Here is a 20,181-nt window from a genome sequence, read left to right as displayed (position 1 = left end):
TCCCAGTGAGACTTGACAAGTCATTCTGTGCCATCATTGGAAAATGGTGAGAGGTCTGATGTCAGACTGCAAAAAAATCCAGTGGCTGAAGGTCCCTTTACTTCACGGCTCCAAGTGAAGCAGGCTTTTTGGTATTGCCCTTTTGATATGCTTTTACGTATTGAATCGTTTTGTTAAGGTAAGGGTTAGGTCTCCCAGGCTCAGGGTTTCAAACACCTACCTTCAGCAGCTAATTCCCCAGCGTAGATCTTCCTCTGAAACACTGTTTTAGCTGTGGCTGGAGATGGGATGCTGTAGAGAAAGATAGCGGCCTCAGATGGCAAAGTATCCCTTCCCTTCAGTGCCGCAGTTGTACGTCTGCTCAGAGACGCTGCATCAGGCTGAGACACTAGGGCTATGAAAGGATTTTCTGCTAGGATCTCCTGACAGTGAGCTTTGGGGTTATTGATTTCTTCTGCAGTGTGGTATGTATCCTGTGTTGGGATCAGGTGCGTGCATTTGGTCTACTGAACTTTCTGTCATTGCTGGCCCTGTGCCATGTCCTGCCTTTGCCTCCAACAATTCAGTCTTAGGTACTGACTGTAGATTCTGGTCCTCTCTTCCTCTCCTCACATGGAAAAATGCTCTGGAATGCTTACGTATGTTTGCCCATCAAAGTGTCACTATTTTATGGGTGTCTGTTGGAGGATGTAGAGAGCAGATAAGGGTGACAGATTTCAGTTCTAGGCAACCTTTTGGAATATCTTGGCATTGTTCTTCCAGCACTCACTTGGTTTACAAATAATGTATCTGCTTTGTGGGAAGAATTCCTTATGTATCTTGCTTGTGACATCCAAGATCTGAACTTTGCCCTCTTCATCTCCAAAGCCCTTGCAAATGCCAAAGCTGAAGGAAAATTCTTACATTTCTGCAAGTAGCAGACTTTGTAGGCAGCCTAGACATGGAAGCAAAGATGATGCACCTTTGTTTAAAAAGGTGTGATAGGTTTGGGGATTTTCATTGCTGTCGTCTTCCCTTTCAGTGATCAGAAACAAATGTTTCATGAAATAGGTTGATGACTGATGGTTGAAAGGAGATTAGGCAAATCTAAGACTTTCTTTTGAAAAGCAGACTTTTAGCCACTAGAACACTTATTTGAAATTGCAGCTACACACCTGTCTACCTCTTTATTTCAGCAGCTGGTGTAATTAGGTTATTTTAGTGGATCACTCGCTAGTTTTCTGCAGTACAATTGTGACTTGCTTGACAGAAAATATTTTTTAGAGGGGTATGACCTCTCTGAAGCTGGTGACTGCACCTTAGGACCAGGCTGTTGCTGTGATGTGAGAAATACATCCTAGTCCATTAAGATCAAATGAATTGGGCACTTGCTCACAGGGGCAGCGTCTGCAGCCAAATGTATTTATACTGATTAACTGCTTTTTTAGAACCCTCTGCTTGAATTGCTAACCTTCAAGTAAGTCACCCCTTGGGAGATCATTGATGACACAGCCACTTGTCTCAAAATTCAGCCGCTTGATCTTTATTGAACTTGATGAGCAAACATTTAAATGATAATTGAGATACTAATTAAATGCTGTGCCTGGACTCCTTGCTCGGGATTGAAAGGGAAGACTAAATTATCTAATGGCAATTTGGGAAATTACAGGTCCAGGTCTTCAGCAGACTTGTAAGAAAGAGAGGTTTGTTCAGATGTTTGAACTCTGTCTGCTGCCTACTTCTCTGAATATCTCAGTTGATGCCCTGGTTTTACAAGGGCATTGCTAGGATCCCACTCACCAGAGTTTCCTAGAGAGTGTCAGGACATTACATTTGCTCTGGTGAGCAAAATGTGGATGTGCAGGACCTTGGTTTTGTTCTGTGTCATCTTGTCATTCTCGTTGTGTAATTTTGACACTATTAATCCATGTCTGAATTTGTAAGTTCACCTACTTTTGAAAAACATGATCTGGTTCCCGATTACAATGGTATTGTTTAATTTTATATTTCAAATCCTTCCCTATTTCCTTCATTCCCATTCCTAATAAATTAGTTGCTGCTTCTTACGTGTCCCACCCTGTCCTTTATTGCTGTTCATGTATGTCCCTGTGTTTCTGCTCTTTTTCCTTACAGACATACTTATAGCATCTGTTAAGGTAGTTGGGATATTAGACCTTATCAAAACGTCTCAAGCTCTCTAGTAAGCCACATATAACTATTCTCAAGTGACAGTAGATGACTATTCCTCCCAACTTGGTCATGTATCATTGCTATCCTGTCCAGGAACCAGAGAAGTGAGAATCATGCTTGGCACTTCCAGATCTCAGAGGCAGGCAAAAATTTCATCATTGCCAGTGATTTGTGCCCTGTGCAGAACAGATTTGTTCAACAGGGCCTGCACAATACTTACAAGCCTGACAGAGTGCCAATTTTGCTTCCTCCTTTCCTGTCCTTTCAGTACCAACAGCGTGCAGCAGCTCAATTTCCTTCGCTGGGGGGAGTCGGGAACTGCTACATGAACAGATGCTAAGGAAGCAGATGGGGCAAGAGTTGATTTGGAGCAATGACAACTCCATAACCTTTCAGCGTCAGCCTGTGATTGCAGCTTTCCCCATATTCCCTAGCAGAAGGCAAGTCCAGGAGCAGGCAAAGTACAGGCTTAGCACTATGCTCGAGCAGTGCTAGGTGGCAGCTGGCCTTCTTGAATGTAGCGTGTTGGCCCTGAAAAGGCAGTCTGTGGTGGAGCGGGGCTTCTTCTGTCTTACGTTATATGGCAGCCTTTATTGCACCAAGTACCTTGGGCTCTTTAAAGAGTTTAGCTGGGCAGGGCTTGTCAGCCTGGCAGCAATGTGAACTCTTGTTTTACACATGCTGAAACAGAGACCCTTTGAGAAGTGTTTGCTTCTCTAGTAAGGGCGTTGACTCCTACACCGTTTTGAAAACTTGAGTGAGAGGTGTGTGTCCCAGGTGACCCAGAAGGTCAGGGACAGAGCCAGGTGTGCAAGGGAGAGGCACAGCCTCTCAGCCACGCAGTCGAGAGGCAGCTTCCCATGTGGAACATAACCGGGCTCTTCTCCGTTTCCACAGGTGCAAAAGCAGTTGGGGTTTTTGTTCCTGTTTGTCTTTTGTTAGGGGGAAGGGGCATGTTCGGTGTTTGTGTTTGCACATTTTGGAGGAAAAAAAAGTAATTATTTGGTTCTCCAACGTGGTTTATCTAGCTGGTTCATAGTATAGTGGAGAATTTCAGAAGTCTAACCTGCCTGACAAAAAAAATTCAATTTCACGATTTCACACAGCATTTTAGATGCTCTTCTGAAATCTCCATTGCCACAACTTGCACATGTACGCTGTACATGGTATAGAGGAGTCATGAAACTAGTCTAAGGAAGTAAGTTTTCAGTAGCTAATTTAAATTTACTCTCTCAGCTGGGTAAAATCCCATTTAAATGTACTCAATTGAAAATGGGGCTTTAAAACATTTAATATGGGTACAGGGAGTTCCTTCTTTCAAAGTATGTGTCCCAAATTCCCTGGGTGGTTTCTTCAGGATGCTTTACAAAAATTTAATTACGGCAAATACAGGGTTAGGGGGTTAAGGGTGAATAAGAGCTTTTTGGATCACATATTTGTTCTTTCTGGTGATTGATAAACAAGATTGTGAAGATTGAGAGGTCCCCTGTCTTTTATTTAAAAAGGTACTGCAGACCTGGCCAAGTGACCATCAAATAATTTATATTTTTTCAACCTAAGCTTTACCTTGAAATATGTTTTAGGTAATGGAATTTCCTGTTCTGAAGTTGAATGACTGTTAACAGAGAATCCAACTTAAAAGCTGCCTTCCTATGGATGATTTATTTAGCAAGGAGCCAATGATAATGCATTAGCACGTACCTGAATATGCTTGGTCCCATTGTGATGAGAAGCCTTGAGAACAATAGCATGGATATGAGGGGACTGGAAATAAAATGCAACATAATGTTTAGTGCGCTTGTTCACAGAGCTCCCAGAGATTTTCTTTGTTAAATGACTGTCACTTGAGAAGCAGCGGAAGAGCAAAAATAGATGACTTTGTAGAGCAGGTTTTGGTTTGCTCAAACCAAGATCTGTTGTACAAAGTCATCTGTTGTCTCTTCAGTGTAAGATTTCACCTTGTGTCTCAGAACCATGTGAATGGTAGTGAAGGGAAGCTGACAGCTTCCTAATGCTCTTTTAACATATGCCTGCCTATCCCCTTTTCCCTTCATTCATTCACAAACCAAAGTTCAACTAAATAAAACCCCAATCAGGTACTTGGCTGAAATGCTTTCTGTATAATACTTAGACCTAAACCGGAGACTTTCTAGGGTGCTGTGTAGTAGGTAACTTGGAATAAAAATGCTGTCCAGCTGATGGCTTGTGCTGGTGGTACCTGTAGTCTGTATCAAACTTCAGGTTTTTCATGGTGCTGAGTGGAAGGTGAATGCAAAATGTGCCTGCATGTGTTACCAGCTGTCAAGCTGAATTTGAGAAACATTATTAAGGTAGCTCACCACAGAAAGCTGTTCTCTGGCAGGCAGAGGCCAGGCTCCTCTGAGGAGATGTGGCCAGAGCAGAGCTTTGCAGCCTGCTGCAGTGGTCGAGGTCCCTAAGGGGACACTTGTCACCAGCCAACTGAGAAACAGTCTCCAAGATGGGATAGCAGTTTGGAGAATTATTGCGTTATTATTACAATATCTGGCACTGTCACACATTGTGCACTGTTGATTTACAGTTATTTAAAAAAAAAATCTTAATCTATTGCTTGAGGAGAAAGCTGATATCAGCTGATATCTGAGTCATTCTGAGAAGCCCAGCCTCATCCAAAAAGATTGTAGAGGAGCAAGGAGGGGTCAGCAGTTGGCTGTTGGGGGAAGAAATGTCACAACCTGTGAATGTGTTTTCTTACATCATGAGTGCTAGGAGACAAAGATGAAAACCAGCTGATACAGTAAAGGCAACATTTACAGAGGAAATGCTGTCTGTCAGAAGAGGGGAGGGAAGCAACACCAAGGTCCAGAACACCTTTGGGTGCTGCAACCACCTGAAACATCCTGAAACCACTCACCCCTGATCAAACTACCTTTAATAAGTAGGTAACTAAAATTCAAGCACTTCCTTTATAAAGCCTTTTGATTTCAGAAAAATCTGAAAGTTCACCGGGAGTGTATTCTCCCAGGATTGCTTCATTCCTCTGTGAAGATGCTTGGTGAGCAGCTCAACATGCTAGATCAGCCAGGCATTTACTCCCACAAGTGCCACCTGCTCTGCTATGGTTCTTGCCTCGCTGAAGCCACCAGCATCTTTCTGCTTGATCTGCAGGGTTAGCTGCCTTGCGTTGAACTTGGCTGCTCTCTTGCAAGAGTAATGGTTTGCTGAGCCCTTTGGCTAAGCAGCACTTGGCAACCTCAGGGAACAGGATGCATTCAGCTGGGTAGTGGACACACGAACATTGAAGGGGCGCTGCTGTGTGCCCTATCATGCGGTGTTATTTCATACCTGTGTGCCTCCAGGCCCCTTGCTGTGCAGTTGACACAACCCTCGGGCATCAAGCAGCTGGAGCAATTGCCACAGAAGGTTTAGTGACGAAAAACAGCTAAAGTAGCAGGCTGAATTGAGATATTGTGGGGGAGGTTTTTATTATGTTCCAGCTCTTTTTAAAAACTATGCTGAGACCTGTGAGGTATTGTGTTGTGCTTGTTGCTGGATTTAAGACTGCTGACTGCCAGGCAGTGAAGGTCACTTTGTGCCTTCCTCTTTAAGACAAGTTGCTGCTGTTTATATTAACAAGGAAGCAGCAGTGCTGGCTCACTCCTGGCACGTTAACCCCTGTCCCTCCTGGGGAACAGGTCTCTGATGGACTCCCCTAGGACCTGTATGCAAGTTGGAGAGTTGTATATCATGTAGATGTCAAGCCCAATCAGAGCTTCCTTGTCAGGATGTGTTAGAGCAGCTGTCTGCAATTTGTGTGACAGTGTGCATCTCTGCCAATAAGCTACTTTTGCTCTCCATTGTGCTGTGTCTGCTGTCTGCAGTGCTCCTGGGAAAGCTGCCAGCGAGAGAGAGAGCAACTGCATGCACAAAGGTGGCTGGGTGGCACCTCTTGTAATCTGTGTTCTGCATGGTGTATTGATTGGCTTTGTGGATGGATCCCAGGAGGTGAACATGAACATCACGTACCAGAGCATGACATTTTAATCAGAGACAGGTTTAACTATTGGGAGCAGCTGGGGTAATGTCTAAATAAAAAAAAAAAGAAAATAAAATTGCATCCAAAAAACCCCCCATATGCTGGTCATCACTTAGGACCTATATGTAGTTAAATGTAGGATACAAATGAGTAGCCTGTGACAGGACTGAGAACACTTTGAAGAAAAGCTCCAGTAAGCACAAAGTGGTGATACAAGTTAGACACTGAAGTAAGCTTTTTGCAAACACATGTGCATGCACCATGGCTAAGCAGTGCAGCCTGCTCAGTGCAGCACCATTCCCACCTGGAGCATTGCTCCTGCCAGCTATAAAATCACTTGGCTCACAGGATAGAAAGGTGTTTATGCTGCAGGAGATGGGGCTGGCAAGGAGCAAGAGACATTTAAAAGGAGAAGGTGACTGGAGTTTTCTCTGTATTTGCAGTGATAGAGTTGTGTGAAAGATGGAGCTCTTATGTGGTTGGTGTGCCAGCTTACCCCACCAACATCTTGAGCAAGGTTGAAAAATTACCACCCCAGAAACACCAAGGAAGGTCATCCTCTTCCTCAGCCTGTAACATGCCATGTAGCAGAGGAGTTTAGCCTTCTGTCATAAAATCTCAGGGTCCCAGAAGAGCTCAGTTAACCTTGAAAGTCCACGTAGTAGGTTACTTTCTACCTGCAAAGTAGAAAGCACCACATATTCACAGGCATGAATGACACTGAGTCTGGTCCAGAGGTAGACTTGAAAAGACATTCATCTGCTGTTTGTGAGAATTTAACTCAGCAGAAGCTTCTGAAATGCCAAAACAGAGAATTGCAAAATTATTCCCAAAGCGCTGCCTGCCTTCTAATTGCTGGCCATCTCCTTTCATGAAAAGAGGTAAGAGAAGCAGTTCACACACACGCAAGTGCTTGCAGACTTCTCTTCTGGGGAAAACAGTTGCCTTTCTTCTCTTGCTTTTGGATGCTTAAAATGAGGAAAGCAATGTTCTGGAGTTGAGAGAGGAAAACCAGTCGATGTTACCTTGGTATCTGATGATCAAAGGTACGCCCCCCCCCTTCTGCTCTTCCCCATTTCCCGAGTGAACAGCACTTAGTTCAGAGCTGGAAATGCCTCTTCACTCCTTGTGTGGCCACATAGACCAGGGGCTGCCTGCCTGCCTTTGGAGAGCAGGGGATTTAACTTTTCCCGGTAGAAACAGGGCAGCTTAACCAGTTATCCTCTGCCAATAAAAAGAAGCAAGGAGAAGAGTCTTGGAGAATGATTATTCCCTGGGTAGTGACATGGCTGACCCATATTTTCTTGTGAAGAACCACAGTGGGCTACAGCTATTAAGTAGCAGTAATTTATGAAATTCATGGCCAGCTTTACCATTCAGCTTCCTTTTGTCGATTTAAGAATCTATGGTTTTGTTCTGACTACGATACTTCAAATGCAGAAAATAATAGAAGCTAAGAGAAAAACTGTTCTTTACATCCAGTTACCATTTTACTGTGTGCATTTTAACACTCGAAATGTACTGGCTGCCTACTGGCATTTTCCATCATGTTGGAGTGCCTGTATTCCTCTCATGTTTCTAATGAGGCACAAGGTATAGAGAACAAAATTACAGGAAAAAGGCTACAGGTTTTTTTAATGACCAAAATAATATATATTTTAAAGCTCTAGCCTAAGGTTATAGCACAACAAAGCAGGCGAAGTCTTTCATCTGCAGTTTACTTGGAAACTAGGACCAAATTTGTCTCCCCAGGTGACAGTAAACAGCAGAGAGTCTCCAGTACAAAGCAAAGACCCAGTCATGTACCATCTGGCTCTGTAGAGTCGACGTGAGTTATTCTGCATGAATCCAGTGATACCTTTCTTTGTAGGAGTAAAACAGGTAAGGGCAGGACAGTCAGAGAGCCAGTAAGACAAAAGAAAATGAAATTAAGGGAGAAATCAAAATAAGCCAATACAATGAAGCTATTAGAAGAGGGCGTGCAATATATGATATGAGAGAACTTAACTGGGACACGTGTAACGTTTTCCCCCACCTCACTTCGCAAATGGTTGCACTGACTTTGCCATCAGAAACTATGAACAGCATCGGCTCTTCTAAGTTCTTAATATACATCACACCTTTTGTATGAATTTTTACTGGAACTCTAGGGCAATTTTCTGAGACGAGAATTATTTTTTGCCACCTGCAAATTGCACTTTTGTGAGGAGATGTACTGAGAAAAAGTTAGGTGAGATGTCGGTGGGGCAAGCTGGCATACCAAGGCTGCACGGCTGACAAATGAGACTTTTGACAAGGAGAGGTGTAGAGAAAAAAAATGAAAAAAAACAAAGTTCAATTCCTGGTGATTCTAACAGACCGGTAAAATTACAGGCTGCCGCTGGGAAAATCCTGTTTCTCAGATACAAACGGACAGAGGACACTGACATGAAAATGCCAGCAAGAGACAGTCTCTGAATTATGTTGTTATGTGTAAATAGGCTTTACTCGCATCTTGGCAAAGGGCTGGGAGTAGGGTTTTTAGCAAGCTCGCTGTTACTGCTTGCATTACAGTAGCATTTAGAGACATGCTTAGGACCCACATACCAACTGCAGTTTTCACAAGCAGTATACATTGAAGGTATTGCCTATATATGTGTATATATGTGGTAAGGCCCTCTGAGAACCATAAAATCAGTTCGGAGAGATGGTGAGAAAGGGAATCAAAAGAAATTGCTCATTTTCCACCTGGGGAGTTGCACTTGAGAAAAATGAAACACTTACCTAAAGCTCCAGGGAAAATGTGACAAAAACCGGGAAAGGTTTCTCATCCCTTGCCCCCATGTCCTGCATATTTTACCAGAAGGTGTTATTGGAAACCTTCAGTGGCAAAGGGTCTGTGCAGTTTTTGGGGTTTCTCTAGTGCTCCCCTGTGCACGGCAGAGTTTCTGTATGATGATGGAGCAGGAGCAGCCCAGAGGAGCTTTTTATTGTCTGGACGCATGGTGTGGCATGTCAGTTTGTTCCTCAGGCTTGAACTTCCATTAAGTCAACTCATGCTGGAGTACTAAAAATGTAACAAAATTGAATTTGGGGAAGACAAAGCTGATAAAGGATTTCCTGCTACTGGGAGTGTGAATCAGACCTTTTCCGCAGCAAAGTTGCGGATGTTGGGTGCGCCGGCAGCGCTGATCAGAGACCATCAACTTCTCCGCTTTGTTGCCGCTCTGATCTGCTGGTGGGGCGTTCCTATTTGTTTCGGTACTTAAGCAATTGTTTGTGAACTAGCAACAAAATGAACTATCCAAGATGCTTATGGTAACTTTCAGGCAGGACAGCGTAATGAGCACTGCAGCTATAGATGTACGCTCTCATATTAAGCAGTGCTTTTTGAGAGAGTGTGGTGAATTCAGTTTGTATTTAAGTAATGCCTTGGACTATCATTTCTGAGATATTTTCATGCCTACCTTTGATGTGAAATGTGTTAATCTAATGAGTGGGTAGAGGAAACGAGTTACTATGGGAACAATGTCTTTCTCTAACTTACTGCCCCAGTTGGCTGCTCTGGCAATCAAAGCACACTGCAAAATGGAGCAAGGCCACCAGAGACAAACACGCATTTCAATCTTAGAGGGAGCTTTTGAGGTCAGGTTTGGGGTACAGAGGATAACAGCAGACCTCTGGGAGCTATGTCATGTGCTTAAAGCAAAACAAGAGGAGGAGGAGGGAGCTGCGATCTGACCATGATAAGGAAAAACCCCAACAGAGTGAGTGTCTTCTGGTGGGAAAGAGACAAAGGCTGCTGCATTTCTTGGGGTGTAACTGATAAATGATTAAGGACAGCTGTTAAAACCTTAAGCTTTTAAATCTGTTCTGGTGATCATTAATAAGGTACTTCATCACTAAACAGCTCTTTGAGTTGTGCTTGCTTCCTATTTTCTGCTGTAGACTCACAGAGGAAGCCATCAATACCAAAAACATGGGTGTGTCTTCCTCTGACCCAGAGAGCAGCGGTACCTGCAGCGATGGCTGGTGACCTCTGAGGATGTGCTGTTGGCTGGGAAGAAGCATCCCATATTGGTATGATGCTTCCTCTGTTCGCACCTCCCTAAAAACTACTGCACAATGTAACGCATGTGGAAAGGAGAAAGTTAAATACCTTTTTATTGCTTACGCAGTTAAGGGAAGAACTTTTTTCTGAGTGAAAACGTTTTAATCTTCTCTTATTTGATTCCTCTCTTTGGCCTACTGCCTGGGCTAGGCAAAGGGGAGCAACACGTGGCTATCCTACCTCCCTTCGGCTCACTAGCTCTCAGCAGCGTGCAAGCATTGAGTGGGTTCTCACCCCAACTTCAACACCTACAGGCAAGCAGGAAATATTTCCTCTGGGCAATTTTTTTCTCTGATACTTTCTTTCCTCACTACATAATATGTATTGTTTATTTTGCCTACTCTCAGGAAAAAATGTGTACAATTTGCATGGTTAAATCAAACCACCATCCAAGTAGGTTGATTTACGTTTTTTAAAAATAAAAAGTATTAAAGAACAATCAGTGAAATACATGTTAAGGATCAATATCAACAATGTAAACCACAGTACTAGACTTTAACAAAACATGGAAAAACACCTGTGTCTTTCTGAATTTCCCACTGGATTTTGCCTCTCTGCTACCACTCTCTCCCTCCAATGTCTCTCTCCACAGTCACAAGTATTCATACCTTTTAATTTCTTTTCAAGCTGATTCCTGCTCTCAAAGTCTCTTGGTAGTCCCTTGCTCACTGTGTAATCCAGCTGATGGTCAACCTAAGGAAGCTTCTTCATTGGTAATTTCCTCCCAGAGCTATTAGTTTTTTGGGCAGATGCTCTCAGACAGCTGCAGACGTTACACTGACCCCCTGGTTATGCCGAGGTTGCTCTCCCCTTGGCTGCTGTTGGACAGGCAGCATCCCTGTGTGGATCTTCGGTGCCCTCAGACTGGTGCCTGCCCCGTTTTTGTCACCAAGGCCTCACTGCTCCACCTGCTGCCTGCCACCTTGGTACTCTGATTTCTCTGATTTCTGGGTCTTTATTCAGCACCCTTACAACTTGAGCTTCACCTTTCTGATGCTGTTTCTGAAATTTAATTTATTGCTTAACTCCTTTATTTGCTAATTTTGCCTGTATGCCTCTCTTTCTGTTAGAAACCTCAGGGACTTGCTTAACTTTCAATTCACCTGCCCATGAGCACCTAGCTGGTGAGGGCAAAACTGCTTTTTCACACGCGTGTATGTGGTGCGGGGAGGTCTCTCTCTGAACTGTCTTTTGTGCCACAGTCACATCCCAAAGCTACGTAGGGTCACACTGTGCCTAAATATTTTGAACCGAGCCTGCCTTCCTCCCGTTTTGAACCTCACTGATGAAAACAATAACAATAGCTAAAGCACACTTTAGCTGAATAAGCACACTTTAGCAATAGCTCAGCACCCTGGGCTCAGTGTGTTGCAACACCTGCTTTCCCAGCCTGCACATGTGTAACAGCAGTGTCTCCCTACCTGCCTTGGGCAATGCTTCCTCTCCACCTCTGGCGTGTTCCCAGGCTCTTCTCCAGAGAGCTTTCAATGGTGCAAAGATGTCAATAATACAAATAATTAATGTCAAGTGGCTGTCAATAACGTCTAAGTCTAGAAACATAACACATGTAAACCCATATTAATTAATTGCATCCCATTCTGAAATTTGAACAGTGAGCAAATTAAGAGGGATGGTATGGTGACAATGACCAACGCCTATTTTCTCCAGGGAAATGTTGAGAAACAGAGCAGCTGTGGCACAAGTAAGTCTCACTGCAGTTTATCTCTCACCTTCTTCTGAAAATTGACTTGGTTTTATATTTGATAGGTGAGGGTATAATACTTACTCTATAGAAAGTAGAGATGCACAATCATGACATTAAAAACTCTTGTAATGTATGTATTTTAAATATAAAAATAGGAATTTCTCTTTTCTATAATTACATAGAAAAACAGCAAATGAGAAATTATATTTTATCCAGCACATGGACAGGTTTTTTTCCTGTGGCCTGATCTACTTTCCTGCTATCTGTCATTCATACTTAGTCCTTGCGACTGGCATGCTTAGTCCAACCCAATCCTCTGCTCCCAGAAGCATTTCTGCATCTTCTGAATGAGGAAGAAGGGCAGGGACCTCATCCTGGAACATGCAGACATTGAAGGGGGTTGTAGTAAACAAGGTGGATCAGACAAAGTCTCCAACTCTGCAGTGCCAAAAAAAGCCTGTGTGAAAGAAGTCTTTCATATAGATGTATAGATATTTGTGAGGTGGGAGCTGTTGTTTGGTTTGTTTTTTTTTCTTTCTGATATTTGTAAGGTAGATATCTGATAATCTCAGGTTTTATCTTCTGTGTTTCAAAAAAAATTTGTGCATGGGAGTGTAGAAACAAAAAAGCTGCAAGAATAAATACAGAAGCTTTAGAAAGGCCTTGATTTTTAATGTGTAAAATAATCTCACTAGAATGATCAAGGAAGAGACAAATAGGGGAACACACTAGCATATTTTTACCTTTGGAATAACACAGGCCTGTTTAATCTGGCTTAGAAAGTTTTCAATGCAACTTTATTTTTCCCTTGCACTCTCAATCTCAACCAAATCCAGACTGTTGCCAATGCCAGTGCTTGTCTCTCCTTCCCGCAGGTTCCCTGCCAGAATCAGGTGAGAGTGCAGTGAAAACAGCATCCTTTCTGAGGGCAGTTTTTCAGAGCAGTAGGTGACCGTGAACATCAGAGCAATTACAGGGGTGCAGGGCTGATGTGGTGTGAGGAGGCTGGAAGGGAGCAGGCTGGCAAAGATGAGGGCAGGGAGAACCTGGGCTTATGCTGCCAGCGACCACCCTGTGCTGGATCCAGGGGTGCATGACCTGAAACTCTTCCCTTGTGTAACAGTGAGCATCACTTTTTAAGAGAGGGAACAGGTGACTGGGGAAGAGCTGGCTTTTTGCCTCCAGGACCTCTTAGAGCCAGGTGTGTGAGTGCCTCCCTGGAGGACCCCCAGCCCAAAGCTGTCTGAGTTCAGCAGCTAGGGAGAGAGGAGGCGGCGACGGGTGGGATCTTGCCCAGCCATGGATATGAGGGAGTGCATGAAACATCGCGTTCAAGCACATGGGTCCCGTTGTAAGGACCGGGGCTGTGAGAGGGGAGGGGCTGGGAATCACCTCAGGTTTTCCCACACATCTTCCTCCTATTCTTCCCTTGAACTCCCTGGCTTCTACAGAGGAGGGGGGACATGGCAGATGTCCAACAACAGCCTTTTCTTGACTAGCGTCACTGTGAGAAGCTGATAGCTGAAAACCGCTTGTCTAGGAGAGGAAAAACGTGAAGGAAGAGGAAATGAAACAAAATATCTATAAATGTTTAAGAGTTAAGGAGCCTGTTAGGTGCCACTGAACTCAAATTAGCTCTGTTGCTATCAAAATAAGAAAAGTTCTGTGAAACAAGCTTCTTAATTTTGGTTGTGCTGGATATTCTTCTAACCAAGCAGCACAATTTGTCAGGCACAATTTCTCACAGATTACTCTGCAGAGTCCCTTTAAATGCTGAAAAACTGAGCAGTTCTTCAGTCTCTGGTGGAGTAGCCAGTGTTATCAAAACATGGTGAGCTGCAGTGATTCCTACAATTACTCATGACTGATTTATCACTTGATTGTAGGAATTCAGTTTAAATAGATTTTTTTTCCCATCTCCCTTGCTCCTTAATTGATTTTTTTTTGAATGCTGAATCTTTGACTTCTTCTCATAAAATAGATTAGAGTAATTATAGCTGCATGCTTTTTAATCATTCTGCTGCATAATTACTGTTGCTGCTGTTGTCTTCTGGTTTACACTGTTTCTTTATTAGCAGGTCTTATTGCCAGAAGCTTTAAACATTTAATAATCTGTCAGGGTGGTAATTTGTGGGGGTGTTTTGTTTTGTTTTGTTTTTAACTTCAAGACTTTTTCAGTGATATTTTCGAGTGTCTGGCCTGGTCAGATGCTTTAATATTCACTTATCTCTGTCTGTTTGGCCTCATGTTATTTTTAATTACCCTTCTGGATAATCAAAGTTACCTGTTCATCATATAGAAAATGTGAGCAGATCACATGCAACTGTATCAGGCAGTAGGAAAATAGAACCTCCAGAAAAAGTCATGAGGCTGATGGCCAAAGATGACACATAGGCAAGCTTTCGTCTGTTGGCACTAGCAAAAGAGCCTTATTGCAGCCTGATCCACCATTCATAGTAAATGCACAGGCTGTAGTGGTTTCCATAATAGAGAGGGATTATACCACCATTTCTTCTTTTTAGTGCTTTTAGGGGTTTCCATTCAGGGTCCCTGCAGTCATCCTATTCCCCAGGCTCCTGTAGGCATTTCCTACACAGCATGCCAGCTCTGGAGCAGCTTGCCTTTCTCAAATGTCAGATAAAGCCGGACAGTTCATGGCTGGTGTTTTACCTCTGTAAAAGGCTCTTGGAACTCAGTTCTCGCTGACTTGAGCGTAAGTCGCAGGGCTGTATCTTCCTGAGGAGTCCTACAAGGCACACCCAGCAGCTGGTGTGTCCATCAGCCTTCAGTCATCACTGATGGGCAGCACTGCTGAATTATGGCATTTTGCCACAGTGACAGACCACAGTTTTCTCTGGGGCCAGAGGTGTGAACTGCAGCACTGCCCAGCTCACACAGAGCGCAAAGCCAGGACACCCTGTCTCCCACCAGAACAAGGTACTGGTGGTCCTGCCGCAGCAGCTGCTCCTTGCCCAATGCGTCCGCTGGAGCCAGCAACCCAGCTTCTGTATGGGCCCCCCATCCCCCGCCGTGGGCACAGGGGCTCAGAGGTGGGGCAGCACTCTGGAAATCAGCTTCTCCTGTGTCCACGAGGTGATCAGGGACTGGAGAGCATTGGGAAGGGCTGGAAGAAGTGAATAGTCCAGCACAGATTACTGAAACTGGGGACTTGGTGGTCTTTTGGTAGGTAAAAGACTGCAGCCGTGAGAAGATGCAAAATTCTCCCCATCCTTGGGGGAGAGGACAAACCATAATGGGTTTCTCAGGGTTAGAAGTAAGAAGCAAACTTATCAGTAGAAGATGGAGAAGCCTGGGAACAGACTGTCTGGGGACCTGGTGGCATTTCAGCTGCTGGTGGTTACCAAAGAGTGTGTGAGACACAAGTCTGTCAAAAGCAACAGAGATATAATGGGGGTCTCCCTTCTGGCAAGGCAGCGGCTCAGGCTGCCTCTTAATTCTCTTCCCCCTCCTGCTTGCTGTGCGTGGAAGTGCAAGCCAGAGGGAACAGAAATGCTGGGATTTGCACGTGTTAGTCTTCCCAAAATCTGAAAACAAAATACAGAGTAAAAGTTGGGTTGTGGCGTTGATGAGCACAGGAAAGAATGAACTCTGAAGGAAGGTAGCAATCATTTATATCAGAAAAGACCAAAGAGACAAGAATTACTTAGGGAAAATAAGATATTTAATTAGAGTCTAAATAATATCTTATAGATTTATATCATCTTTACTTTATAGTTGTGTATTGGCGAATTGGTTACATTTTTTTAGCATTCCTTCAGCTGTTTTGGGGTAAGCTTTTTCATTAATGGAAGTGACTGTCTGCATTTCTTTAGCACCTTGTCTGTAACTTATTTTATCTTGCTGGAGGAAACTGACAGATATTAATTCTTGGGGTTTTTCTTGTCTATATGATAATCGAGACATGATTTTGACTATTTCAGTACAACAGCCTCCTCTCAGGAGGAACTTTGACTGCACTAAAATATACTCTGAAGTGCTAATCTCTTCACCTTCTGGAGTTCATTATCTGGACAGATAAAAATTGAGTTTAAAGTGACCTATAAGGTCTTCTTGCCAAGATATAATCTAGTTAAAATTTTCTCAAATCGAATTATGTGGACTACATACCATGTATTGATTTTAAAAAAATCTTCGTAATAGAGTCATATAATAAGACTATTGACATGACTTTTTTCTCCTTTGATGGAGTCTGTTTGTAACACAAACTTCAGCATTTTGTTTTGTAAAGCTGTCACCGGCTTGATGGCTTCTCTGACAGATAAATCCTTGACCTTTGGACGACTTCCTCATTTGAGGAAAACATAAGTGCAAAATCAACTAGTCCTGTGCCACTTATGAATAAGTTTGTCGTATTACCTCAATATGAAGAAGCTGAAGGCTGCTTTGAATTATCACCTGAAGGACTGGTGCTGTGGCCTTAGTTCAAGATGCATCCTTTGCTCTTTTGAAATAGGAATTTGGAAAGTGCTGCTTCTAAATGTCCTTTTTGCCACGATTTATAATTCTTAATTCCGTTCTTTTTCAGACCAGAACAAAACCAAACAAAGGAGCAGTTAAGTAGGTTGAGGAGACACCTTAGGCTGTAACTCATTTTTTCTGAAGGGTGGGCAAGGAGTCAGGCAAGTTAAAGTCAAGAACTGGTCTGTGTTGTGGGATAAGGGGGAGGGTCTCAACTTTATCACTGCCTTTTCTGGTCCCACCTATGGGTTTACTCTGCAAAAATCTTCATTTTGTGGATTTGGGACATCTACAGCCATAGACTCCTTGTAGACCCGTGCATCCCTGGGCTATTCAGTGGCCTCTACTGGAAGGGCCGAAGAAGTCTAATGCCTCAGCATCAATTAATTGCCAAAATACGTGGCAAAAGAGAAACAAAGGGGAAGGGGAGTCTGAAGGTCTCTGCAGGGACAGTGGACCTTAGAAGGAAATTTGAATGTGCCCAAGAATTATGAGTCTTTCAACTCTGTCTGACCTCTTCCAGTGGATTTGATTTTTAAAGACGGTAGTTTCGATAGTGATATTTATTTTCTGATGCTCTGTGGCTCATCTACAAAAACTGCTCATCTGAGTGGACTGACAAAGAAGGGAATAAATTGCTCTGTGTTTAAAACAGGAAAAAAGAATCACTTTGGGTTTATTTAAGTGTTGGAAATCTCATTAAAAAAGCTTTTGTGGTAGGCAGATCCTAGCCACATAATTGAGACAATAATTTGGTTTCAGTAAAAATAAAAAAATTGAAAATTTAGCTGTCCTTTTTTTTAAGACACTTTGCAGCACACCTGAAGTTGACAGTATTTGTTCAATTCATGGTAATTACTAAAAATGCTTCATCTGTTCAGAAGCCCTTGAGATACCCCCAGGGACTGTTAAGCTTTAATATAAGCTGTTTTTATCTCTGATTTCTCTCACATGATTTCCCCATTTCTTTTCTCTAGATGTCTAGTTTTTGTTGCTATAGCATTAATTTTTTTTCACTTGAAAAGGTAATAGCAAAGCAACAGTGTTTTGAGTCTTTTATCTGAATTTCTAGTGTCCAATTCTTACATAGAACTAAGCTGCGTCTTGCTAAAATTATGTTGCAGGTTTGCTACTGAACAAGCTTAATCAATCAATAGTACCTGTTTGATAGAGTAAATAAATGATGTTGTGGTATGTGATAATCCCTGAGTTTTCCCACCGCCTAACAGAAGGCTCATACCGAGGTGGGAGTGTGGAAATGGAGGAATTGACAGGCCCAGACAAATGAACAATTAAGCTGGTGTACTGAGGTCTGTGACAAGGCAGCAGAAGAAGGTAGAATACGTGCCTGGAATATCAAAATCTTACATGTTAGTTTAAAGTGTCCCAAGAGAGCTGCTGGACAGATACCGTGTGGAAAACAAGCAATACTCTCATATTAGCAGATGAGGTTGCTTATCAGTGGCCTAAAACTTGGAAATACGGGAAAATGAGCCCAGAACTGTTTGAAAATAGGAACATAAGTATATATTTTGAAGCCAAAATTCTGTTTATTTTCAGGAAATATATACTGAAGCAACCTCTTGTCAGAGAGGAAGAGTCCTGACATGTTGCAAAGAGCGAAGTGTGGGAGTTGTCAGCAGGAGGTCCTTTGATCCCAGGTTGCAGCTTAGCTAGTGGTGCTGGTAAGTCGTACAAGTCACAGATTTAAAATGTCACCATTATCCAGCCACATCTGCAGTGTCACGAGTGGCAAAATGGCAATGAGATTCAGATATACTCATGGTATCTCGCGCTTCTGTTTTAAGCACAAGCCATACTGTAAAATGTTTGCTTCTATTGGTTCTCATTTAAGTAATTTCCCACTTAGAAAAAGCAAACACGTGGTCAATGTAGTACGCTGCCCCGCACCTCCAATTTGGACAGAAGTTGCTTCAGCAAATGCTTGAGCGGATGTAAAAGCATTGCTAGAGAAATGGACCCCAATGAGGATATGATTTCACTTTTGGTGTAAATTAACTTATTTGCTTTGGTATTTTTTTCGTTTGTGGATTTTTTTTCTTCCCCTTAACGCCAATAAACTGTAAACTGGATGATAGAAAAGAAACTGGATTGTGAGTTGTAAATAGGATTATTGACTAAATACCAGCTGTAGGATCTACACTGCCGATGTGTGAGCCCGAAAGCACATCTTGACTGTACAATTTTATTTCTATTTTCATAAAAGTAGCAGTTAAAAAAATCATTATCACTTGCGTCTGAGCTGATCGTGTTTGATTTGGAAGTCACTGGGATGCAATAAACAGGAAACCCCAGGGTGCCATTTTACTAAGACAGTTTTCAGAGAGGAACCACAGTTTCTGCTGCAAAGCACTGTTGATTTACATGGATTTTCTTGTCACATGTTTTGGCAAAATGTATCGGCTTGTGCTTCTTAACATCAACAAATAATACTTGACTTGCAAACGAGTTCCTTGGCAAGTAGCCAGCCACTGGAGACTTGGAGTCTTGAATGAATAAAAAACCCCTTTCGTTTCACCAATTTGTGAACTGGCACTCTCGCTGCCATGGTCGTCTACAGCTACTGTCCTAATCTTGTTCTTGATTCTTGGATATTGAAGATATTCAGCCTGTTAGCTTTTACCAAATTCCAAGCAATGAAAATTAAACATTTATTTTTTCAATTTCCATGTAAATGCCTTGAAGGGCTCTCCAGCTCATTTGTGTTCTCATGTTTGAAATTTATCTTTTCTATTGTGTGACATTGGTATCTTTTTCCTCATTGTGTAGGCCTTTCAAAATGTTCACCTTTGAAAGGGGGGAAAAAAAAAAAGACAAGCAGCTTACTTTGTATTTTTCCTGTGCAGCCTTCTTGTTCATAATGAGCTTAAATATAAGGAACATAAACCCATCTGGAAATAAAATTATGCGTTAGGTTCACTAAAAAAAGTAATTACATTATAATCAAACTGTCACTTTATGAGATAGTGGGAGATGAAATACACCATAAGCTGACAAAAGAGGACAGCTTGCTCTTTTAGATATCATCCATGGCACAAAGCAGTGAAGAAACTCTGAATTACATACAGTGTAACCAGGAAAGCTCCTGGAGCTGGGGAGAGGAGCACAGCATTAGGACCAGTGAGACAGAGACGCTTTGTCTGGTGGAATGAGGGAACCTTCAGCCACGTGCAGCCCAATGCATGCGCAGGCTACTACCGTGTCCAAGGGTTTTTGGACACAGGGTGGGAAACGCTGACCTGTGGTTAGGAAATAGGCTGAATTTGTGCATCATATGTTTCATGGACCTTCTGTCATTGCAGCTGTGGCAGTTCTTGAGTTATTGTCCTTGTTTGCTTCACCTGAAACATTTGTGCCCCACCAAGCTGTCAGACTGTATTCAGTAGAGACTGACTCGTGTCTTAGGTTAAACACACAAGTGAACTGGGAGAATCTAAATGTGTGAGAAGTTTCTTTGCTCATGTCTTGCCCTTCCTTGTGGCCCCTGCAAGCCATGTTGCCTTAGTGTGAAAGAAAATGCCCTGATTTGAGGGAAAATTCCCAGTCCTGTGTAGTGAGATGTGTAGCCACTGAGTAGATGGCAGCATTCAGGTGGAGTGATTTTCTCTAATCCTTCTGGTCTTTGTCATGTAAGCTGCTTTCCTGTTGTGAAGTCCTTTTTCCTTCCTGACATAATTTCTTTGAGATTTGAATCAGTTCCCT

This window comes from Phalacrocorax aristotelis, chromosome 1, assembly GCF_949628215.1.
Source record: "Phalacrocorax aristotelis chromosome 1, bGulAri2.1, whole genome shotgun sequence".
Taxonomy (NCBI): Eukaryota; Metazoa; Chordata; class Aves; order Suliformes; family Phalacrocoracidae; genus Phalacrocorax; species Phalacrocorax aristotelis.
Note: the sequence above shows the minus strand (reverse complement) of the source record.